The sequence below is a fragment of the Phasianus colchicus genome, chromosome 17, assembly GCF_987193195.1.
Source record: "Phasianus colchicus chromosome 17, bPhaCol1.hap1.1, whole genome shotgun sequence".
Taxonomy (NCBI): Eukaryota; Metazoa; Chordata; class Aves; order Galliformes; family Phasianidae; genus Phasianus; species Phasianus colchicus.
This window is the reverse complement of record NC_143452.1, coordinates 13,264,005-13,282,918: the sequence shown is the minus strand read 5'-3', so window position 1 is coordinate 13,282,918 and position 18,914 is coordinate 13,264,005. Positions and strand designations below refer to the sequence as shown.

The 18,914-nt window shown below is 44.4% G+C and overlaps 1 long non-coding RNA gene across 2 annotated transcripts in view; it reads right to left on the bottom strand.

Annotated features, from left to right (window-relative positions):
• Positions 1-18,914, bottom strand: part of LOC149915648 (uncharacterized) — a 220,976-nt gene that overhangs the window by 11,661 nt on the left and 190,401 nt on the right. For both annotated transcript variants that reach the window (XR_016471971.1, XR_016471972.1), the window contains exon 4: positions 11,684-12,000. This is a non-coding gene — a long non-coding RNA (uncharacterized LOC149915648). The remainder of the gene's footprint in view (positions 1-11,683; positions 12,001-18,914) is intronic.

Sequence of the window (18,914 nt, the reverse complement as noted above, 5' to 3'; positions counted from 1 at the left end):
AATTCAAATATTAATGATCACATAAATATTCTATGATCTTGGCTATTACTTTCAGAACAAACATTTTAATTTTAAGATGTCATATTTGTAAAAGCTGTATTTTGAGTAAGAAAGAGAGAGAGGAAGCGAGAGGCAGACCCCGCTGGATGTCTCGGTGCCTTGCCATGCTATCTTTGCTCAGCAAACACACAGCATGGTTAAATGTTTTTTAGCTCTGCGGGGTTCACCTCCTTCATCATTTGCAGTGCTACCATTGAAGAGTATAAGGAGAAATAGAAAGCAGATGCACACTAGTTTGTGTTTGGATGAACTGTGGGTCTGAAAGTGCACGCCAGTAGGTAGGATTAGGTTTATGGGGCTGAGCTTCAGAGCAAACTTCAAGGACATGCAGGACCAGAGCAGCAGGATTAGGAGAGAAGCCTATAAAACTCCAACCTCCTATCACTAGATCTTCACTAAGAAAGAGATGTTTCCAAATTAATCAGAAAGCAAAGTAAAACAATAAATTAAAAAACATTAAGCACAAATGAGAGTTATGACTTGTCTAGACAATCTGGATCAGAATTTCAAAGGGAAGGAATAAGAAAATTATATTCATGCCAAAAGTCAGCTTTTGTGTATGCAAATGGAGAGTTATTACCAATGTTGCAAGCAGATTTCCAGATATCATTTCAGAATCAGCCTGCCACATCTCAACGAGCTCTGTTTCGCAAGTGCTCAGCACAGCTGGCCCTGGAGCCAGATTCCCAGCAGAGCTCTGCAGTGCCATCACAGGGGGGTGGGACGCACGAAGCGCTTGGAAGAAGTTGGCTCTCATTTAATTAAATAGAAACAAAGTGCTTTTGGAAGTGTAGAGCTGAGTGTGAGTAATAACGTACAGAAACTGCCCCAGAAGTGCTGTGCAAATTTGCACACTTTACATCCATTAATAGTTGTTGATCAGTACCCCCGAATCATTTCCATTTCTTGGGGGTCCCTGCACACATCCAAGGAACCAGAGAGAGCCCCACCTCTGCTGTGCTGCAAGAGAGACACAAATGGGAATGAAGTGTGCACAGAGCTCTCCTGCCTCGTTGTGCCCAGCGCAGCACAGCGGTTGTTGGTGTAGAGGACACCAGTGCACAGCCTCCCACCCATGGTTCCACCTCTCAGTTGTGACAAGCAACAGTTTGATTTCATACTTAGAAATCATCACACCTCACCAGTGTGTTTCTTTGAGCTTTTCGTGACCAGCATTCATTTGTTCATGCCCTCAGCATCACGGTTTCCTGGCAGCAGGATGCAGCGCTCCAGAAGCATTCCCTGCAGGGAAGCGCCATGCTGAGGAGCTCCATGGAGGCTCTGGCTTGCAAAACATTTGGGATTTGGTTGCATGTATTAGGGAATATCTAATTAGTGCATGTGTCTGTCTTGGTGATAAACAGGGATAGTTACAATCGTTTGTATGCACAGAGGCAAGAAGTCAGTTCTAATACAGTTAAAAACGTTGAACAGTCGATCTCAGGAAGAGCTGTACAGGGGCCAGGGGAACTTGAGAAACAAGATGTCTGCAGAAAGATCTATTGGAATAAGATGTGATGACAGCCTGTGCGTACAGGTACTGCTTGCACACTGCTGACAACAACTGAAGCAGGCTGGCTATGAGCTGAGTGCTTGGCAGGGTGCAGGGCAGGAGCAAGCCTATGGCCACAGGATGCTCCTGCAGGCTCCCTGGAGGCTCTGAGGCTTCTCCTCATCTTCCTGTCTCACTTTGGAGAAAGTGCAGTCATGAAGTGGCACAATGGGGCCAGGCCCTGTGCTCCAAAGGCCCCAGACTGTTTCTGTGATGCTGTGGGTGGTATCCATGCTGCACCCAGGTGATGAGCACCTACAGCCAAGGAACACCACGATATCAGGCGCTTGGCTGATTTCATGGAGAAATCATCTTCCTTATCTCAGCATGCTTCTCTTTGCTGCATTTGTGTGCTTATAGGTCTGTGCCTTTCCATTTGCTGATGGCAGAATGAATACATTGTGCCATATTCTATGTCACTGGGTAAGCTTCTGTCTCTCCAGCTTCCTTCCCATTGCTAACAAACTGGCAGAGGTCCGTACCGGTCAGTGACTCATTAGTCACGTTAGGAACTGCACCTCGTACTGCTCTGCAGAGAAGAGGTGCTCAGTGTCCTCTGCTGAATGAGCCATCGGCTGCCAGGGCCAGAACCACAATGGGAGCTTGGAGGAATAATCCTTCAGCCATCGGGTCTGACTTATTCATGCTGTTAGCATCTGAAACTGCTGCTGACCAAATGGTGCTCAACAGGGTCACGCCTCAAGGATGCAATTCATTTTCCTTATAATTACCGCTCTGTTCTAAGAGCCCAGACAGTCTCTTTAAAGACTGCAGGTTCAGTAAAACCACTCAAAACCACTGAAGAAATAATCTTTAGAAACGTCCCATGAGCACAGTGAGGATGGGGAGAACAGGGAAGAGCCGCAGCCACAGCGCATTGCTTCCTATCAGCAGCTCTTGGGAGGACGTGGCAGCCGACACCAAAGGTGCACACGAGAGAAGGACCATGAGAGCGGTGCGGCGGCCAGCAGGGGCTGCAAATGATGTTTCTGCTGGGACTGCTGTCATCTGCCCTGGGTGCACGGACTGCAGCTTGCTCTACACCAGCCAGGGAAATCGAAACCTTGAGGAACGTTTCTTGCAGTCCTTCAGCTCACATGACGTGGTGCTGGGAGTGCCTGCTGTCCACCTCCAAACCCAGTCCTCCAGGAGGGTTTTGGTCTGCTCACTTCAGCCTGACTCACACCTCAGTTCACAAGAATTTAAGACCAATATCAGGTTTGGATCCTTACAATGTCTCCTGCAGTTCTGACACCGCTGGCTTCTTTCAGACCAGGTGCACGTGCTATGTCAGTTTTCTCTGCAGCAGGAGGCAGACAATTCTGTGCTGTGCTTAACCTTTGCATTTTCATCTCCTGTAATTCCTTCTGATACATTTCGCCACGTGATCTCCAGATAGGATTTGTGTTTTCTCTTGGGCTGTTTCTACTGTCCTACATATGTCAGTAACTTTCTGCAGAGTCAGACCATCTTCCCTGAAGAATTTCCTATTGTCATCACTTCTGAGCCCCACTGCAGTTGCTGCCCCTGTTAATTCCCTTAAAAATATATTCAGTTATGTGGCACCAGCAGGTCTGCGTTGCACTGTCAGCCCGGGATGAGCTGCTTAGAGACAGACATTCCACTGCTTTTGCACAAAATCTACAACATTTTTTCTAGTCATAAAATCATACGGCTACTTGGGTGATGGGTCACATCCACAGCCCTACTTCGTTTTTGTCTAGTTACGTGTGTTCTGCTATGGAGATGCTGTTTGCTAAATGCTGTAAGTACAATGCAGTTGATACAATAGCTATGATTTTCCTTATTCCTCAAAATATGACATGCACTGTGCTCCCCATACATTCCTGTGCAGCCGCTCCTCAGCACAGAACTGTAACACACTACGTTACAGAAGAGAGATTTTCATGGACACAAATGGGAATTAAGTGTCCAATTCAATAGACTTTTAATTGGAGTTGAGCAACCACAACTCTGCTACGCTGAGCCTCTTAATTTAGCCCAAGCCTGTTTGTTGATGGGAATCCTAAGGCGGCTGTAGGTAAAGGTTTCCTTTGGCTCCAGTCTCCACATCACCATTCACAAAACATGCAATGAGTTCAGCCGTAATGAAGTCCATATTTGGCTGAGAAATAGACTTATTCTATTTTTTTTTTACCTTGTAGCAAAACCATATAGAAATGTTATTGCATTTAGCAGGAAAATTAAACGTTCCCCTCTGTTTTAGGGAATCAGTTATTGTATTGTTCAAACACAATTCACTAAAAATCTGTTCTGCAGTGGAAATGGGCACTTTCTGACCTGAAGTGGGCATTCTTCTAATGATACACGTATTTCTTCAAATCACAGTTGTATACATTGTACACACCTTAATAAAATCCAATTGTTGATTATGATAATTAGAAATTTTTACAAACCTTTTTCCTTTTTTTTTCTGATCTGCAATTTCAACACATACAGAAATCTTTAAATACCACAAAAACAAGCATCAATACACAATACTGTGAATGGTGAGGAGTCAAAGCACGCGTGTGAAGGGGAAGTGTCTTCTGCACCCTGTGCTGATGAAAAGACGACCAACACGTTAGAGATTTCTGGCTGAAGTCACCAAGGTTGCTCTCCCCACTCACTCAAAAGTCGGAGCACTTTTTAGGACAGCGTTGTGTTTGCTTTCATCTGTTAATTTGGTGCCTGAGGAAGTGGTACAGTGGTTGGTTATCAGGTGCTGTGCTCAGTACTGGGCAGAAAGGCAGTCCTCCTCGGGTTGGTAATACGTCTGCCATCTGCACATGTACATCAAATGCATGTTTTACTTTCTTCCTTTGTATTCCACGTATACTGCAGCAGATAAGGCTAGACAAATGCACTTTCATTGACAAAGACTCACAGAATGCTTTGGGTGGAAAGGATATTTGGTGATGGTATCTTGCACAGTTTGTCCCCTCTGCACCACAGCAGGATTGATTGCTTTATCACCAAATGATCCCTGATGGATGAGTTTTGGGTCTGGGCATCAGTTAAAAGTGAGGACGATAATTCAGTTTTACTGATGCCACTGAAAGGGGAAGTTAATCTATTAAAATGTTTAGAAGTTTTACAATTTCCCATAAAGTGTTTAAAGCTGAACGTCTCAACCTCTGCCACGTCGTGACCTGTTCTTTCTTCTTGTCCCCCCTTTTATCCGTGCTTATAGCATGGACTAACCTGCTGGCCTCCAGTAGGGCTTTGAGGGAGGCAAGGTGGTCTTTCTCTGTTAAAGACACATAGAATCTCATACACAGATCAAAAGGACTGGTGAGAGTTGTTAGCAGCATTACAAATAATAGGGGCTGACAGCCGGGGGTGGTCAATGTCACGTCTCTGGCAGCACCTCCCTGGGCTCACAGCCTCACATCCCTGCCTGGCTCAGGGTGTGCTGCCAGCTGTGCTCCCACCTGCATGAGGTTCTTGCAAAAAGCTCCTGATGCATTCCTGGTGAGGTGGTGTGACTGCTCAGCCCAGTGTGCCCAGTGCTGACCCCTCTGCACCTTGGGACACCTGCCCACAGCCTTACAGAGGTGACTGGCTGGCAGGCAGGTGACATCACAGCAGTTCCAGGGCCCTGTGACAAGAAGTAGTGACAGTGGCACCTTTTGGAAGCACGGTTTCTCCTCGGGATGATGTTGCCCTGTGGCATCTCAAAGGCAAGGCTTGTGCAAAGCCGCCCCAGCCCCAGAACAAGGCACTGGGACAGATGTAAATGTGAGAAAATCAGAATAAAGGAAATTAATATTTGACACCTACAAACATATGCACATAAATATAAATACATTTTTATAAAAAATCAAATATTTTTTCCCAGAGAGAGTAACTGTATTTGCTGCTCAGGCTGTGCCAACACCCTTGCAGCTGACTGCACACACCAGGACAGCCCGTTCTGCCACCGTGTCTAATGCTGATTAGGAAGGTGTCTGAAAGCTCAGCAGAGGAAAAAGCGTAGGACAGAATTATAATAATGGCAGAGACAAAGGTAGGAAAAAAAGGCAATGGATATTATCAGCACACTGCATTTTTTGTGCAAGAAGTCATGCAATGGTAAGGTGTTTTGAATAATACAGTGGGCAACTGCCATGAAGAAAAGCTGCCTCTGTTGGATACTTTCAGGTGTCCGTTTGGTCCTTACTGGATGGAAACACAAACATCTGAAATATGCTGGAGTCATTGGCAGCTGGTTTGTGCTGGGAAAGCCATGGAAAAGTGCCCCCCTGTTTTAGGATCAGCAGGAATTGCCATAGGAAAGCTCTCTGTTGGCCAAGAAGTTGGCAGATTGGTGTCTCCGCTGTTAACTTGGCTAAAAGGATTTCAGGAAAAGAGGAAAATTCAATGATGAAAAGATGAAAAAGAAGTTTAAACTAAACAGTGGTGGGATGGCAAGTAGATTGTTCAGACTGTAATGGTCACAACCCAAAGCTTCCGTGCAGAGGAGGAGCCATCCTCCATCCATCTGTGCATTCCATATCTGGAATGATAATTCTGCTCTCTGAGCTACCTCTTGTTTTGCTTCAAACTGAGCAGAACCCTTTCCAAATTTCTGAAAAAAATATTTTTTTAAATAGAAATGAAAAAAAAAATTCTGCTGCTTCTTCACTTTCTGACCCAAAACACTACAGTGAGCAAGTACTATAAAAACAAAGAACAGGAAGGGTTGCAGAAGGGATGCAGAAGGTCTGGTGAAGGAGGGAAGCTCCCATGTCCAGCTCAGGACTGTCACTGAGCCGCAGGGAGGCTGGCACTGCAGCTCAGCAGTGAGAGCTGAATTTCCTTTCCTACTCTGATTTATTTAGAACACAAGAGAATCCGAGTAGAAAGAGACACCCTGAATCCCACAGTGCTAACGTAGCAAACCAACAATAATAATTACACTATTTTTGTCTCTGTGTGACCATTCTCCCTCTGCTTGCCCTCCCAGACTTCGGGCACTGATTTCCATCCCTACATACAGGTGCTTTACAGTTATTCCATACACTTAAATACCCAACTCTGCGTGCTCTGCTATGTGCACCGCACAAACCCGATGGGCGCACAGCTGTAAAGCTCCGACTCAGCACACAGCCGTGGGCGATGCAGCTCAGCCCGCACCTCTCGGCCCTCGGAATTCCCTCCGCATCAGAAGGCTCACAGTGCCGACGCAGCTCCAAGCGCTGCAGTGACGAGGTCAGCCCGAGCACCGTTTTCATCTCTGACAGCACGGCCGGACCCCACGGCGCAGCCCCGCGAGATGCGCGCACCGCGCTGCGCTCCGTGCTGCGCTCCGTGCTGCGCTCCGTCGGGGGAACCGCGCTGCTCCCACCGCCGGCCGCGTCATCCGCAATCCGCCGCCGTAATAGGCTTTGTCTGGTACGGGGCAAACCCCATTAGGCATGAAAAGGCAGAGCTACGGAAAGGAGCCGGCACTGACAGCCTGCTAAATGAGGGGGGTTCTGCAGGATAGTGGGACTCAGCTGGTTTGGAAAAAATACACACATGCAGACACACGCGTTACATTTTTCTCTCTCTCTCTTTTTTTTTTTTTTTTTTTTTGTCAGTGTAAAAATAGGATCTCAGTTTGCTGAATATATTCTTAGCTGCTCTGTGCTATCATTCACTGCTAGCTTTACAACTGTTGTTCTGTCTGCCTTGGCCCAACCCCATGGAATAACCTCCACATCTTTTGCTGCGTCTTGCAATCCTTTGACTGTACAGAATTACATCATATAAACAAATGATCTGGGGCCAGCAGCAATTCTAAATGCAAGCAGGCAGCTGCACATGTGGGAGCTGGTATGGCCGTGCAGCACTGCCTCAGATCCACCAGGCTGGGATGTCCTGCTGGGACGAGACAGGAGGGAACGACAAAGCAAAACAGGACAGTTACAGATGGACAGTGTAAATATTTAAGCATCCTGTGCTGGCTTGGAGAATGTAAGGCAGTCAGCTTTTGCACTTGTGATTTCTTTAAAATCTTTTCGTTTTCTTTTTACTTAAACCCACAGATAATGGAAACTTGGGTTTTGCTGAGCAAATGGAACAAGTGTGCTTGAGCCTGGCCACAGCTCCAGGTCACCATGAGAGGCTTGAGAAAAGGGTCTTCAAGGCTCATTTCTGTGCCTGCAGACCTTGTGACAGACACTGCACACAGCCGGTGTTGTTAAGATTAGGACTGCAATTATTTTTTGCTGATTTGGTCAGTTTGAGCTTTTCTAGTGGAATTTCTCTAGAGGGCAGTAAGGATTCAAAGCAGCCTCAGTGCGTAAGTGTCTGTACATAAATTTGGTAGAAATGACAGATCATCTTTGCACAGCAGTAAAGGTTACAAGAGTGGGTGCACATGTAGGGTAGAGCAGCTAAAAGCACATAAAGCGTACTGTACACTCTTCCTTCTCATAGCATCACCCAGGATGATATTTCATTGCACATTTGTATTCTAAATTACTTAAAGTATTTTGCTTTTAATCTTGTTGCGAAAGGGCCTTTCTGTTAGAGAAGATTCAGTTCGGGTTAGTGGAGGGCACAGTAACAGGGATACAAATTGGAGAAATAAGCCAAGGGTCCGTGTGAAACCCTTTGATTAACACCCTGGAGGGCTGAGACAAGAATTTCTTCCGCGACTCCTACCTATTACTTCCAGAAAACTGAGGATACAAGAGCTGGAGTGAGGTCACAGTGCAGCACATGTGCTCATTCTCTGGCTGCAATGTGGTTGAGCAAGCTCGGGTTCAATGGGACACAGGGACACAGGCCATGCTGCAGGGCAGGTGGCCGGAAGAAGTTATCAGCAATTATATTCCAGCCAATACCTGATAATGTGGTGTCCCTACTTACATTGAAATTTAAGCTGTTTATTAGGCTTGGCGATGCCATGAATGACAAAAGATCTTTGTGTGATCCTGTAATATCTTTACATAACGTAATAGAAGCTCTCTCAGTTCCAGGGTATTAACCATTTTCGTTGATTTTAAATAGGGCAGGTGTGGCTGAATTCCAGCCACGCCGTGTTCAGCCAGATGCAGGCAGGCTCACATTTCTGCAGGTGCCTGTTTCATTGATACAATGAGACATAAGGCTCAGAGACACCAGAGCTACAAGCAGAGAGATACAGCTCTGAGATCCAGTTGTGTACAGTGCCAAAGCAAAACACCCAAACCCTAAAATCTGAGTTCATCTTGGCGTGCAGACTTGGAGAACTGAGCAGAAAATGTAATTGATGATCCAGTCATTCAGGGAGCCACTGGATGTCTTATCTCTGTTACAGCAATGAGGTTGCCCAGATCCACTTTACTCAGGAGTTTGCAACAGTGGCTGCTGCTGCTAGATATTTTTTATTAATACTTATATTGATACAGGCTCCCTGCTCCCAGCAGCACCTCTACACTCTCACCTGCTTACAGCAGGGCTGCTCACGCTGCCACTCACAGCCCACCAAGGAGCACACTGTGTGCTGCTGGCAGTGACCGCACAGCTTGGACAGCAGCTCTGGGCAGTGGGGAGCAGCACAGAGTGGTGCCCACATGGCCCTGGTGTGCAGTCACGTTTGAGAACTTCTATATATATGTACAGCATCATCGTGTGGGCAAGCGCTATGCCAAAATTAAAGTTTGGGGCAAAAGTATCAAGACTGGCCTGGGCACTTCAAATCCACAACCAAAGTACAACCTTTCAAAGCAACTGAAAATTAGAATGGTAAGAACAATGTGAGAGTGGGCTAGATTTTATTGTGAGATTATATTTTTAAGGAATACTAAATTTAGGATCTAAAGATGTTCATACTTGAATATATTTAAATAATTACTCCGTAAAATATTCATCCTACAATCTGTATTCTTGCTTTTCAGGTGTCTTAGCATCCAACAAATCTGTATTCCTGACCTTAAAAAGTATGTTTCTTGCCTGAAACAAATTTAAACAATAATGTAAGATGCCATAAAACCTGAAACCACTTATGTCAAGTCAACAGGAGATTCCGTCACGATAATTCCTTCCATGCTTACAAAACAGCTCGGAGTCTGGCTCGGCTTCACCCAGCACCTTCACCTCTGTCCTGCTCCTGCCAGGAGCCTGGGGTTACCAGATGCACCTGGGCATCCCTCAGCCCTGCTGACAGCCGTGCTGGTGCAGTCAGCACTGCACTCGTTGGGCCATTCTGAAGATCTGATGGGAAAGCGGCCCAGGTTGAGTCACCCACGTGTCACCTTAGTGGTAATAGGTGCTTGTTACTGGAGGTGATGTGAGGAATGGTTTCCTGAGCCAAGGACATGTGTTACAGGTTCACTTAACACTGACACTGCTCTAGGATTTTCATGAAGGATGGGTGCCAGCCCTGTGTTTGGCTCTCAGTAGGGCACCCAAAGCAGCAGCTGAACAGTGGTGAGAAAACCCATCCCCTCCTCCCCTATGGCACTGCGTGTGATGAGCTCCTTGCTGAGCATTTACTTTGGAAGTACTCAGGTAGCTTTCACTCCAATGTTAGGTTGTTAGGTACAAGCAGTGAGGCTCATAAAGAGAAGCACCCCTTCAAAAGAGGAATATCTGCCTAAAATAGATCTATTTAAAAGCCAGTGGCCCAAGAGCAATTGCTGTTTGGGGTTCTCAATATAATTCAAACCACGCTCTCTCTCAGAAAAAGCTTTTAGTTAAGGGGCTATGATTTTAAAAGGCTTTATACCCCACATGTGCACTATGGATCATGGAACTGGGAAGCAGTAAAAGCTGAATACAGCTAGTATACTAGGGACTGACAGCATTATGACTTTTATCAGTTGTAGGATAAATAAGTCCAGTCTTAGTAAGACAGTTAAGCCAAGATGACCATGCTGCTATGCTAAAGATTTATGGCGCACAGTCCACCCTATAAAGCAATTGTTCAGAAACCAAGGGCTCTAAAATCCTTGTTCGGACAAGCAGTCCTTGTTCCAAGTTCCACTGTGCTCCCTTCCCATTAGCTACAGCAATCTTCCCCAAAAGTACCAGAGAAGTAAACAGAGTATATGAGATGCAGGCCAACAAACACAGCCTTTCATGCACAGTCCAGCTTGCCTTGCAGGAGCATCTGGAACAAGAAGCCAAACATCAGGAATTCATCATCTGGAAGATAGCAGCAGAGCAGACCTGGAGCTGCTTATTCTTGGCTCAACTGAGGACATCTTCTATTGCCCATGCCACAGTTCCCCCATCTATACGACTACACAGATAAAGCTACTTTCCAAATCCCTTTCATGTCAGTAAATGAAAGACATAGATGCCAAGTGTCATAATGGAAATATTTTTGTGGGTTATTCGGAATTATTGGGAAATCCACACTGGACACTGCTCCTGGAATGTTATTTCAGAGGTTCTTTGTCAGCAAGAGTACCTTTCTCCAAAAACATAAAGGCCTGAAAGGATGAAGTAGATCAGATTTAGTGGCTCAGGATCAGTCAGTTACTCTTACTGCAGTCAGGAGGAGTTGAAGGGAAGATGGGTGGTTTCAGGAAGGTACCTATGGGGAGATGTGTGCCAGGATTCAAGCCTGGTGATTCATAAGCTGTTCGTCAGTAGCTGTTAAATATCTGCTTTTTGCCAACGCTCACTGTTTCAGTCTGCCAAAGATACTGGATAAACAGTCGCTGTTAAAAATTTATAGTTACTCTGGGGAAAACAAAAGCTTTTTGTGGCATAATGCAACATCATAAATTAAAACTTTTTTTTTTTAAATTAAGAAGTTACATCATGTTTTGATGTAATGTGATGTGGCAGGTCATGCTTTTAATTTTAATAAGCTTAAAAAAGAGAGAGAGAGAAAGAGAGAGAGAGATTTGGGAATATAAATATTGTTTCTGAACCTCTAACATCTCTTGGTGGAGGCTAGCAAAGCAGGTTCACCTCTGCCACCCGGGTTCAAGTCTTATTTCAGAAAAACAATTTGAAATGACTTCTGGAGGTATCAGCATCAGTTAATGAACTGAATTTCCACTCCACAGACCTTTCAGGAAATTGCCAAACAGCATTAGCACTCCTATTGTATTTGTCATACTTAGGAATTGCTGTGCTTTGAAAGCGCTGTCATCTCCAGCTTACCTTGTTAGAAGCACCTTGTAACATCCAAGCATCTTCAATTAAAAAAAGGCATCTGGGAGAGCCAGGAGTGAGTTTCAGTGGTGCCTGAAGTCAGTTCCCACTGATTTCAGGAGCAGCCGCAGGACTCCAAGTGCATCTCTGAATAGCCAGTCCTTAAGCAGAGGAATCTCATTTTGGACTTCGGAACTGAGACCCATCAGATGAGCAGTCAGTCACTGGAAGCAGCAGCAGGTCTTTTTGGCATCGTATGGTTATGACAGAGCAGAATTCATGTATCTTTAAACTGGTGTGAGCTTTCTGCACATCTCAGACGAGGCCTGCAATATGGAACAGAGAAGTGACAAACTTTAGGTTCTCTTTTCCAGAAGAAAAATCCTCTTTTGATGTTTACGCATGAGCCAGCACAAAGGGATGCTAGCCTTGATTTGAACCCATGGTCACCTCCAGATGGAAAGAGTCATACACACCACAGGACTACCACAGAGGGGAAATGGTTTTCTATTCAGTACATAACCTCCTGAATCTTATTTTTTTATGAATATTATTTTTTCTCCAGCTCAATCCTGACCAGAACCCTGCATTTATTTAGTTAATCTGACACAACGTGACTTGATGGCCCCTGCTCATTTCTCACTGACATGGTCTGACTTGGCCATATGTGATCCTCGGAGGGCGATTGCCCTCGTGGCACGTTGGCTTTGGCTGCGGAGGAATCCTGGAGCTCTCACTGCCTCCGCTGGCAGAATGTTGGCACTTTCAGGAGAAGCCTTGCATAAGCCTTGGAAGAACGAAATAGGAAATGACTACTGTAACACAGCTGAGTAATGCGGTGCATTCCGAACTGCTCCGACAACCACCTCACCCTCTGCTAAGCCCGAGGAAATCGTTTAGGGGCTGTTTAGGTCAGTTCCCTTTCATTCTCCTTTTCTGACTTGCTTTTTTTTCAGTTCTCTTATTTGTTTTACAAATAGTTTATTTTTCCATCCTGACTCTCATTTGTATGTTTTTAATCGTATTCAGAACAGAGGAACAAGGGTGACCCATTGTCCTCACAAGTGACATCTAGTCTCTGACTTGACTGACAGGAGGTACCATTAGAATAAGCATCCCTTCCCTGACAGAGGCTATCCATGTTAACATTTCTGTTCTCTGGGCTATGTATTTGATCTTACATAGCTGTAAATTACGAGTGACTCCATCAAAGTCAGAGGCATTGCTCCAGAGCTAACATGGTGTAGGTCAGCTCAGATTCACGCTTTTGGGATTTCAGACGTCTCGCTGGGGCTCCTGTTGCATTGCTGGTCACTTCTCTCATTCAGCTTTGTACGTGCTTCGAGTAAGTTGGCAAGAGTGCCCAATGCATGTGCTTATCACACGAGTCGTTGCCTTGAATGTCTTGAAGATCAGGTTCATGCTGGTGTTTGAACTTGGTTACGGAGACAGAAACGTACAGTACATTACTGTATTGTAAGTCGTATCAGGGCAATATCAAAACAGAGTAAAAGTTAAACAGAATGTCTGAAATCATTTCTCTGTGTACACAGAGTACATCTCCTTGGGGTAAAACTGATCTTTCAATTCAGAGTGCACATGGAAAGTAAACTACTGGAGACAGAGAAAGTTCAACATCATCAACTGAAGAGAACAGGACGAGATTGAACTTGAGACAGTTAAACTGTAAATAGGAAAAAGATTTTGTCTTCAACTCCACAATTTTACACTCGTATTCTATGAATGTTTCCTGTACTGGCAATTTCTCTACATCAGAGACGAGCTCAGAATGCTAGAGGAAACTGTGTGGCAAAGGACAAGGAATGTAGAGTTTGACTCGTGAGAAGGAATGCGCTCACCAGGAATAACGTTTACAAAACTCATTTCAGGAGGTTCAAAACCACAGTGAGATCAAAAGGTGCGCGATCAGCACAACTGGGAAGGCAGAGCAGAAATTGGTGACGGGGAAGTAGGAAGGGCCAGAGGTGGGCGAGTGCAGAAGGCTCTTTGTAACTGATAGAAAACAGAAAAAGGGGTTTTAAGAACTTCGTACTTTTATTCTCTTAGATAATGAGAACATAAAACGTCTGGTTCTCATCTTTTTTACACTTATGTAAAATTAGGATCAACTCAACAAGTTAATGGAGTTACATGGGTTTAAATCTGGCATAAGTGAGATAAGAAACAGGCCCATCAGTTCATTAAGGACTTCATTAACTGTGACTGGAATATCTTGCAGTGTCTGTGTTCCTGCAAATAAAAACATGCATTTGAGGCCACAGGAAGGTATTCTGCATGCCCTGATGTGTATGCATCCAACCAGCTGCCTGTTTCAAAGTCAGAAGCTAGAGGGCTCTGTATAGTTGCATCTCGTGTGGGTGAATATATACAATACTTGTACAACAGTGGGACTTGTGCAACAAGAGAGATGCACACCCAGGCAGGGCTCACCTGTCATCAGCAACAGCCTGAGTGCAGAAAAGTGGGCACAGGTCTAAGTGCACACAAGACCTCCCATTTAATTCAGTGTTGTTGTGGCTTATTGGCTTACAAAATTATCCTGTTTATGTTTATCTCACTTACAAATAAGTTAAATATATAACTACATTCCACTGTGCTGTGCTTTCTGCCAAGGGATATGCTTATGGTCTTATGATGCTACTCAACCCACTCTATACCAATTTTACTTAAACATCAAAATAAAAGGATATTAAAAACTTGGTCCCTGGGAAGGATCTGGAAAGCAAAGGAAGAAGCAGCTCGTTCCCCTTCATGATTGATGGGCTCCATTACTTCGACTTTGCTGTTTGATCAAATGGTAAATCATGTAAATATACCATGCGTGAGAGTCAGAGCAGTTTGAAAGAACTGAAAATTTTTGTTTAAGTTATAGGTCAAGCAGCAATTTCCCAGAACAGCCCTTCATGGAAGCAAAGATTTTCTTTCTTTTAAGCACACATCAGACCAATCTAATTTACTAGGGAGAAAATTCACTTTAGTGCAGAAGGACGATCCAGATGTATACACTACTTACGCCCTTGTTAAGTGAAAATTGGGATAAGTGGTACTAAGTGGGTACATAGATCTTAAGCTTGTCCTCTTCAATTGGGTGAATTTTACCCTTAATAAGAAGTATAAGTAGAGCATCAGTGTTGTCTAGATTCTTATGAGAAACATTAGCACACAGCTGAGATCCACCACAAAGATGCAGCACAAAATGTAAATTAATCGAGTGCTATTTTACCAGCTATATACTTCTCATGTAGTGCTTCTCACGTGGAAGCTGTGGACTCTATGATGTCTTGCCCAAACTACGCTGAATAAAAGGCTTTGAGTTCATTTCTATCATTTCTACATGGGCTTTCCTTATGCATTTCTGCTCAATTTCTGCTGTTTCTTCTGCTGAAAATTTATTGTATCACAAAGGAATGCTGCAGACAGTTCAGTCTTGTGTGACTTGCTGCATTTGTCCTTGTAAAGGTCTATTTCAACAGAACGCAGAGGAAGGAGAAGGAAGCTCAGCAAAGCACATTCAATACAAGCACTCAAAGCAAACTGGACCACAGCCACAGTTCCTGCAGTCACTGAAGGACTGAATGATGACTGTGATACACAACCTGGGAACGAAAGGCTATTCCAAATATGTCTGAGGTAGGAGGAGCACCAGAGGACAGCTTGGCTGGGATTTTCAGCCATCTCTACAAAGGTGAGTACTGCTGTGCTGCACTGAGCAACATAACAGCTGACAAACACTTCTGAGTTATTTAAACAATGTAGAGTCAAACCATTAAAAAGGAACTGATTAGCAGGATAGAAATCACTATGATATTGAGGACCAAAATGTAGAGGGAAAGCTGATGGGATCTGTATCAGTTTGATTTTCAGTTATTTATGTATTCAGGCACTCTGTTCCAGTTTTTCTATTTTGGGTTCTAACACTTGTTTGTCAGTTTGACTTGGTGCACATAAATCCTGTTCAACTGACAAGACTGAGGTTCCTTAACATACAAGTAGCTCCTTTACATAACCCAAGCTGAGAGGTCAAGGCCCAATTCTCTGGTTCCTAAGGTACATTACTTCTATTATTCAGACAGCTCTAACTCTCCCGAAATGGACTGGATTTCTGCAATGAAGGACGATGCCAGAGAACACACAACATCAGCTAGAGGCTGCCACACCTGTGTCCTGGAGAGGAGACACCCAACTTCTTCAGTGATGGCTGCAGTGCAGTTCCCACAAACCTTGTCAAAACTGAGGGCTGACCGGCTGCTCCTCTCAGCTTGGTGGCATTTCTGCTTCCTAGAGACTCATTCCCAACCTCCATGCCTCAGGGTGATAAGGAAGGAAAATGCTCTCAGTATCCCGAGAGCATTTCATTAGATGTTCACAAGTAGGTGGCTTGAATTGCTAACTAACTTGGAAGACTCTCTTTTCTTGTTTTGTTCTGTTTTTCAGCTTGACCCCAAAACAGCTTTATCTCTGGTTCAAAAAGCCTCCCTGTCCCAGGGAAATGTAAATGACACCTCCATGTGTCTTAGTGATTTTGGCTCATGCCCAATGCCACGTCATTGCTTTGTACATCAAAAGAATGTTCTCTGACACAGACATTGGTTTACCTTAGCTAGAGTGACTCATCACTTTCCCACAATTAAATTTTTGGGCTCTAATGCAAAGCAGACTTATCTGCTTTGACAGGACAGTATGGAATAAACAAAAAAGACTAAATTTGTATTGGCAGCTACCACTGCGCTGCAGTTATGAGTAATGCAGCATAACTAGAAAGGACACCAAGCACCAAGAAATCAAAATAGATTCTGTGGCTGGAGAGCCAAAAAAGAAGAAATATCTGATGATCCCCTGACTGTAACTGAATGTTCAGTATTGTATCAAGAACTCTCTGGGAACCACAGGAAGAAAACATTTCCAGTCTTCCCTTTCCTGCTTCCTTTCCCTTTCCCTCTCCCTCTCCCTTCCCCTAATGGAGAAAACAGCACAGGATCAGATCAATTCCTCCAAGCGCCTGGCTCCATGCTTCTGATGGGCTGGGCAGCAGCCAACCAGAGATGCTGGGCATGGAAAAATGCGGAATTTTGCTTTTATGCTCTCATCACATTGCTCCATTACTACGTCTGTGCACACAGCCCAATAAACAGCACGTACAAATAAACTGAACTCCTTGGCACGTGCTTAAGCAAATTAGGCCACGATTACAGACAGTTAAAAATTTGGATTCCCAACCTTTGTACACTTCTCTTGTGATATTTCGTAATTGCTAATCGTGGCAATATCTGTGCAGGGTAAGTAATGCAACATGACAAGTGTTCTTAGCGGCAGGTGAATAAGATCACTTATTGAAACAGCAAAATTACTGCCAACGTTGAGAGAATTAGATACGAATGCGAGGTCCAAAGAGCTTCACTCATATCAGATATCAGCACAAGCTGGAATAAACACAGGACATTATTAGCTTGACATGGCAAAAATTAATTTAATTAGTTGATAAAAGAACAGAATGGCTTGGCTGGGTTTTGATGCTTTAGCATCCGAAACAGAGCAGTAATATCACACAGCTCCACCTGTACATTTGGATTTTAAACAACTCACCTATTGAATTGTATGTCTGATCTGGAAACCCTTGAACAGTACACTGTACCAGACACAGACTTCTATTTTAAAAAGCTCACTGCCCTCTGCACAAGGGAGTGGTAATAAGCTGTTTGTGAAGAGTGAGTTCACTGCTGGATTACATCTAGTCTAACTTCTGGCTCTCATGCAACACTTGGCATTCTTTATTCAAAACTAATTTAAACCTTCATTTTACACTCTACAGCATAGAAGTGATGTCTGGAGGAAACCCTAGCAGCTTCAGTAACACTGTGGGAATGCACGTTTTAGCCTTACTGCGTGCGCCCAAAGCCTTGGGAGGCTGGTCTTACAGTCACACCAACCAGATGGGACGTGCCAATAATGTCCTGTGCCATCAGCATGGAAAGAACAGCTCTCTGGAGAAAGATGAATGGACATGGCTCTGTGCCAGCACATTTTTGGACTGCCACGAAGAGGTCTTCACTTTTAATTAATTTTTAAACACAGAGCATCAAGGACATGATAGCCTTAATGAGATGTACAGGACCATCTCCCATTTCTCTTGTCTTGAAATATGACATGAAATAACAGTTGCTGGATGTAACCAGAGAGTACCTCCATGCACACATGCTTGTAAAATATAACACAAAAAGATATAGATGTGACCAGACCAGCACGTGTCCTGCAGGAAACACTGTCTGGAGTTTTGCTTTACAGATCACCACAAAGCAGTAAGACAGTTTTAGGCTTTCATAGGTATCTGCAGTCTGGATCCCAGCGTGCACTCAAAATGACAAGCAACACTTTCAAGTGAGACTGCCATTCTGGCTTTCTCAGTGGCAGCTTCTGAGACCATCGGTTAAGCTCTGGGCTCTGAACATCTGATGGGAGCAGCTCGGTGCTGCCGGGCACCTTCAGCCTCCTTCAGGCACTCAGATCAGCAAATAACACAGCAACCAGACGTTTTCCATGAAGCGACATAGAAGTTACCATTAAAAGTCAGAATGAAGAAAAGCATAAAAGAAAAAGTTTATTGTGAGTGGGCTCCCTCTCACCCAAGTGTTACCTAATGCCGGGCGCTTCAGACCTATTATCCTCCGGCCCTCCAAGACAGTGACCATGTCAGTTTGCTCCTCATAAATAAATCCTTGATAAACCAGCCATCGCCTGAGAACAGCAGGGGTTTAAGCTGGCGATAGCCCTTTTGATCTGCTTGCCCCGTCATGCTGAAACACCTGTCTAACTTTGGCTGGGGTCTGGAAGCAGTACTTCGCAGCTCATAGCTCACGCACTGTTTCTTAACCCCTGCCCTGTTTACCAGAAGAAGTTTTATCTGCATTTTTGATGTGGACTCTGCTTATTTCCCAACCACCAGTTACTAAATGAAACTCCTGTATACCTGCACACGTACACACGTGGCCAAAGACAGTGACCACCCGTGCCCAAAGTCAGTCTCGTGCAGCCCTCATAAATTAATGCCAAAGTCTCACGTCCTTCACACTTCTGTTTTCATTTTAAGATTCTAAATAAGGAATAATGAACATCAACACCCACTTATTCAGTAAGCATATAAGCAATTAAATTAAATTAAATTAAATTAGCACAGCCAAGCAAACAAAGCAGTAATCATTCAAGTCCTCTATTTAGGCTGCAG